Here is a 6,412-nt window from a genome sequence, read left to right as displayed (position 1 = left end):
TATCACCGGGGCTCATTACACTGCATTCACTGACATATGTGGCAAGTTAATGGAGAAGCCCAACCTGCCGGAAAGTGATGGCCTGTAAGTGTGAAGGCCTGGGAAGAGGGAATGGCCGTGCAGCTGCATTAGCAGCCACCACACTCACCTTTCCCTCCTTCCTGGGCTGACATGGCACTGCTGCAGCTGGGAGATCACGGACCTGCACAAAGGTGAGGGGACAGCGACTCCTTCCCTTTCCCCTGGCACCAAATGAGCCTTTCCTGAAGGGGAACCGAGGTGAGAGGTTCCTGAGGCGAGGGCTTCCTGAGGAGAGGGATTAGGGGTTCCTGAGGCAAGAGGTTCTTGAGGCGAGGGATGGGGGTTCCTGAGGCAAGGACTTCCTGAGGAGAGAGATTAGGGGCTCCTGAGGCAAGAGGGTCCTGAGACGAGGAGTGAGGGGTTCCTAAGGCGAGGGGTGAGGGGTTCGTGAGGCGCTGGGCGCTCGCTCGCCCGGGTGAGGCTGCAGGCGGCGGTGAGGGCGCGCTGTGGCGGTTCGCAGCCCGGGACCGGCCGCCCCCCGCTCAGCCCGCGCCCGCCGGACCGCGGCACACGCGGTGAGTGACATTTCCTGGAGTTCCCGAGCGCCCGCAGCCAGGCGAAGAGTCCCGCTCCCGGCACGGGCGGCCGCCTCCTCTTGGAGAGAGAACGGGTGAGACTCCGGGCGCAGTGTCACGGTTTGGCGTGCCCTGCCGGCTCGCCATCGCGGCTTCTGTGGGGAACGAGCGTGGTCGTTTGTTATTATTTGGTGGGTGTGGGGTTGTTGGTTTTTTCTTCTTTTTTTTTTTTTCTTTTTGTGTGTTGTGTTTCTCTTTTTTTTCTTTCTTTTTTATTTTTAATTTCTGTAAGCCTCTTTGCTGTGGACTGAACGTGTCTGCCAGCGGATGGCTCCGGGCCTCGCACCTCTCGGGGCGGCCGAGGGCGTCCCGCAGGATTGGTGTCCCTCTCCGATTGTGGAGACGCTCAACATGAAATGGCGAGATAACACATGTTCAGTTCCCAACCGCGAGTCCTTCTGACCAGGTTTTGTGGAGTGGTCACACTACACACACTGCAGCCGGTGCCCGGAGGCGCGTCCCTCGGCCGCGGGCCACCGGCAGCGCCCGGTGGCGGCGGTGGGTGCCCGGTGCCGCCCCCGCCTCTGTGTGTGTGTGTGTGTGGCTGCGGGGGCCGCGGGCTCGGCGGGTCCCCGCGGGGACAGAGCGAGCGGCTGCTCCCGCTGTCCGGCCGTTGCGGGGGTGCGGTGCGGACCCCGGGGCCCGGTGCGGGGGTGCCGGCGCGGACCCCGCGGCGCGGGGCGGGGGCGCGGCAGCTCCGCGCCACCTCCCCGGCGGTGCCGCAGTGCCGTGCGCTGCCGCCGGGGCCGGGCAGGGGGCGCTGCTGCCGGGCGCTGCGGCGGCCTTGGCCGCGGAGGCAGCGAGCGAGCGCGGCTGGCGGCGGCGAGGGCGCGCCGGCCCCCAGCGCTCCCGGGGCGGACCCGGGGGATCTCCCTCGCCATGCAGACCCGGCGGCGCCTGCTGCCTCCCCAGGTGAGTGAGCGGAGTCCGGCACGCCGCCCGGGGGCCCGGGAGGCCGGGGTACCCCGCTCCCCAGGCCCCTGCCGCCCGCAGCGAGGCCCCGCGGGCGGGCGGGGAGGGCTCCGGCGCCTCGGTGGAGCCGCCGTAAAGCCGACAGCGCCCTGGGCCTGCCGGCTCCGGGCGCCCCCTCGCCCCGCCGCCCTTGTCCTCGGAACCAAGGGGAAGGCAGCGGTCGCCCCCCAGCCCTCCCCGGCGGCCGCCGTGGTCCTTCTAGCTCCCTCCCCGCCTTTCTCCTTCCGTTCCCGGGCGTCCGGACCGGGTGACCCGCTCGCCCGGGGCACCTTTCTCCCCGCGCCGGCCATACCGGGGGTGGGGAAGGAGCTGCTGCTCCCCCCGGGACGCCCCGGGTGCCGCGCGGGGCAGGGTGAGGTTGTGCCCGGGCAGCCGCGGCTGCCGGCCCGGGCAGGGGAGGATCCCTGTTTGCATCTCGTGCCCTTTTTATGGCCTGATCTCCGCTCTCTCCCCGGGCAGGGAATGTTACTTGCTCATCGCGATGTGTAACAAGTCGCTCCTGCAATGATGGTAGTGGTGGAGGGGGATGGGGAGAGCGGGCGGGATGCGTTTTATAACATCTCTAATTACGTGAAATTGTGGTCATGTCTCACTCTAAGAATAACTGGCACTCTTGACATGTCAGACTTTTTGCAGAGGTATGCTAGTTTCTTGCTCATAAATGTTATGGCTGAATAGGTGCCGGTGGCAGAATGTGGCTCAAGAAATGTTTTTATCTTCTTAACCAGACCGAAAAACAAGTAGCAGATGGAAATTGATAGACTTTATGTTTCCCTGTTAATGATCTTCTTTATTTATAGACAGGATAACAGGGTATTCCTTATTATTTTATGACAGAGGTTTTCAGAGAGTGTCATTTTTGCACATATTTTCATTCAGTTCAGATGTGAAAAGTTAACTGAATTCCATCAGTCTTCTTATTAAGTGTGATTAGAATTTCTGAATAACACTGCCCTCAGTTTTTGGGTCCAGACGGAGCCCAAACCCGGAAGGAGCCGTGTAAAAACAAATAAAACAGTAATAATAAAAAAGATGCTCTGCCTGAATAAAAGCTTTTCTTTTCTTTGGGCAGCATTTAACTGACTAGGCAAGGCTTTAAAATATTGTAATTAACTTATATTAGCAAGTAATTTTCAGTTGCATGGAACACATCTAGATTTTAGATACACCTTCAGTGGTTGAGACATCCAAATCCTTTGTTCCTGCCTGAACCCTCTGTGTGCTTCTTTTTATAAAGTTAAGGCATGTGATGCAAAATGAGAAGAACAGTCTCCTTGACCCAAGAGAGACAAATTTAAAAATCTCTTCAGAGGTTTGGGGAACCTGAAATGGAGGCTGAAGAAGGGTTTAAAATTTCAAACAAGCATCCCCCTCTAATTGAAGCCCTGATCAGCCCTGAACAAGTTACCATGTTCTGACACTCGGTGATTTATTTGCATTGCTTTATGGTGCCTGCTTTAGTGTGTGAGAAAGGAAGAAACCCACCCCAAAACCGCCCTGCTGACTCCTGATGTTGGGTGTTATTTTTGTGTGTTAGCTTTGAGGCAGTTACGAGGCTGGGGATTAAATACTTTCAAACACACACTCATTTCAGGATCTGAGGCCTGGGGCTAAGGCTGAGATGAAATACAGTTTTTTTAGCTTGGCATAAAGTCTGGCTGTGATTGTCTCAGGGAACAAAGGTAGAGACTGAACAAAGATGCAGTATTAAAACTTGTGGCCAAAGAATGATAAGCTTTTAATGTCTGTTGTAGTCTGTCCACTTGCTGTGCCAGCTTTGGCAGAAAACAGCTTGATTGTTTTTCAGTTTACAGGCTATCTATAGAAAATTACTTGGAAATTATTTTGCTAAAGGATTAGAGTGGCCTTTTGCTTTTGAATACAGGTTGGCCAAAAAGATGTTTTGAGAAAAAGCTGTGTGTTCATGTTTTGTTGATCAGAAAAATCTTTTCTATATGCTAAGCTGAGAATCTTCCCAATAAAACTGATTTTCTTAACTGAAAATCAGTTGAGGAATGATAGTTTCAGTGCGCAGTTAGTCTGTGTGCTGATGAATCTGTGATCTTTTCCAGAACACTGTTGTAAGATGCCAGTATATTCATAGGCTTCTTTGAAAGTGTTATATAAAGGCTAATGTTTATTTTTGTAACATGATTGAGATTAAAGAAGTTGAAGGGTGGCCTGTTTATGGTTCTATTTGTGATTCTTTAGGAGACTTGGACTTTTATGTGGACAGAAATGTGAACCAGTATGCTTGGTTTTCCCTCCTGGTGTTTCTGTAAAGTATTGAGAAAGGTACAATGGTACTACAAGTTGACAAAGCTTTTTGTATTGATAAGCAATAGAAAGTCAAAAGTAAATGGCTGAAAGTAACTGAAAGTATTGAGTTTGAGCTGATAGAGACAGCTTTTACTTTTGTGTTAGCTAGAAGTGTTGGCTATATCTTGCAATACTGTGAAAATTGTGTCAATTAATGAAGATGGATAGGATGATATAAAATATACATCAAGGATCCTTCATTGACATAGTAGTTTCTACTTGAATTGGAATTCAGGAAAATAGATTTCAGGATATGTGTTGATACAACTTTTTGAACTAATGACTAGAGCAAAACATGCTATATAGTTATAAAAAAATGCACACTGAAAAATCAGTGTGATAAAAATAAGTTACCTGTACCATAATGCTCACAAATATAATTTATATGTAAAGAATAATTATTGGTCTTATATCTATAAATAATTTTATTTTTACATGCAAGTAAAGTACATTCCTACTTACTATTTGCTTGGCTGAGTTTCACTTTAGCTGCTATTCAGGTTGCCATAGCAGACAGATAGAATAGGAAAAATACTTTTAAGGTGAGTTTATGTGTATTCTTTCACTGAATAATTCCACACTGGTTTATTACTGGATTATTCCATCAGTAATTGTATTACTGCTGTATTGCTGCAAGAGACAAGCAGAGATGGCTAATACTGGTACTCCTTTTTCAGAGATAACAGCCCTCCAAGTAGTACATCAGCATCAAATAGACTTAGCATGAGTGGCAGAGGAAATCCATGAAGTGTCACTTAAACTATTTTAAAAGTAGTTATTAGAGAAATCAAATTAATTTTAAAACATAGGTCGAAGGCAATAATGCATGGCCAGGAGCTTCAGGGTGTCAACAGAGGGTAAATATTTCCTTCCCTTTTTTTTTTTCCAGATCTGCTCAAGGGAGAGGGGACATAAAGCAGCAAGTCCAGTCAGCTGAGATTTGCACAAGTATAGTTCTGTTACAGTAAAAAAAAAAGGCAAAAAAAAAAAAAAGAAGGTGATAAACTATGTGAAAAACAGGTGTAGAGTCATAACCTGTAGATCCTCTGTGTTTTTTAGGAAGTGTGGAGCTGGAGTGCTTTCTGAAGAGCTTATGTGGCATCTTCAGTCTGAGGATAAACTAAGGCAATAGTTGTGTTAGTTTTGAAGGCTGGGGAAAAGAGAACTTTAGGAAACTTCAGCATTGTTTTGTTTTCACGTGAAATTTAATCATTTGGAAATGTCAATTTGCGGCAGTGTGACCATATGTTATGCTTTGAAGTTTTGGGGTTGATAGATTGAGCTTTTCACATGTTTTGTCCCTAGTGTACATTGAACAAAGGAAAACATGGACTTAAGTGCTGGATTTCCATTTGCACTGTTTTTTTGTTTGTCTCTATGTTTCTTGAGTAGAAATGATCAACTTTCATATGGAATTATTTGCAGATAATGCTCATAGCTATACCCCTCTATATTTTGTCTCTGTATTGTATATAGAATTTATAAATATCTTTTTCTTTCTTGCTATATGTGTTAATATTGTTCATACTATACCTCTGATATTTTGGTGGCAACTGAAGTTACAAACCTATCTATAAATCAGTGGGGTATCCGTAGTATCAGTTGTTTAAGGGAACACACTGAAGGTCGAGAAGCATTCTAGTAAGCTCTGCTAGGATTTTCTAGGTTTGTCTATCAGGAATTTTATTGCATGCTGCTTGTTTCCTATGCTTCCCCTTCCTTTTGATATCCACAGCAAGCTTGGTGAACTTTTGTTTTTAAGAGCTTGACGGCATAGTGGACTTGAGCAGGGCTTTACATTTGGAAATGGTATTGCCCTTAACAACTTTTCAAACACTGTTTTGTTGTATTTCTGTTGTAATTTGGTTCCAGCATAGTGACAAAGGTGGGAAGCTTTCCCATGGAGGCTTGAGGCATCAGCTGGTGCTTTAGGCAGTGCTGCTGAACCCTGTGTAGGGGATGGTTTTGTATGTAAAGCAGTGCAGTTAATGTGCCTTTGCTGGTGTCTTCCTGGTTTTTGGCCTGACTTGTGCTGAACTGATGTTTGCAGTAGCTACAAAAAAGCACTAAAGCCTGATGTACACAAAGCTGGATGGGTTTCTTCCTCTGCTGTTTTCTATGTGTGTAAACGTTGTAGAATTCCGTTTGATAACTATTTTAGGGCTGTTTCCCAGCTATTCTTCATTAGAGAAATTAGGCATGATCAAAGATGCTTGAAGTGTTTTGTGCTTTTCTTTGCTTGAGCTGAGAATATCCCTTGTCCAGTTAAGAGCTAGAAAAGAAATGCTTTATACCAAATTATTACCATGCTGACTGGAAGTGTTTCAGAATTTTCCTTACTGAGTACTTGTAGAACAATTTTGCAGAAGAGGGTTTTTTTATTAGTTAAATGGTAGCTGGGAGGAACTTGTCATTCCTCTTTCCAGCGTACAAAGAATCCAGAGGACATTTCCTATCAGGTGATA

At 47.6% G+C, this 6,412-nt stretch overlaps 1 protein-coding gene across 2 annotated transcripts in view; it reads left to right on the top strand.

The window, feature by feature from the left end:
• The first annotated feature begins 1,427 nt into the window (after positions 1 to 1,427).
• ZFYVE9 (zinc finger FYVE-type containing 9) overlaps positions 1,428 to 6,412 on the top strand; it is a 57,488-nt gene continuing 52,503 nt past the window's right edge. For both annotated transcript variants that reach the window (XM_059853822.1, XM_059853821.1), the window contains exon 1: positions 1,428 to 1,568. The gene's annotated coding sequence lies outside the window, so the exon portion shown is untranslated. The remainder of the gene's footprint in view (positions 1,569 to 6,412) is intronic.

Source organism: Haemorhous mexicanus, chromosome 9, assembly GCF_027477595.1.
Source record: "Haemorhous mexicanus isolate bHaeMex1 chromosome 9, bHaeMex1.pri, whole genome shotgun sequence".
Classification (NCBI taxonomy): Eukaryota; Metazoa; Chordata; class Aves; order Passeriformes; family Fringillidae; genus Haemorhous; species Haemorhous mexicanus.
Note: the sequence above shows the minus strand (reverse complement) of the source record. Positions and strands in the feature narration are given on the sequence as shown.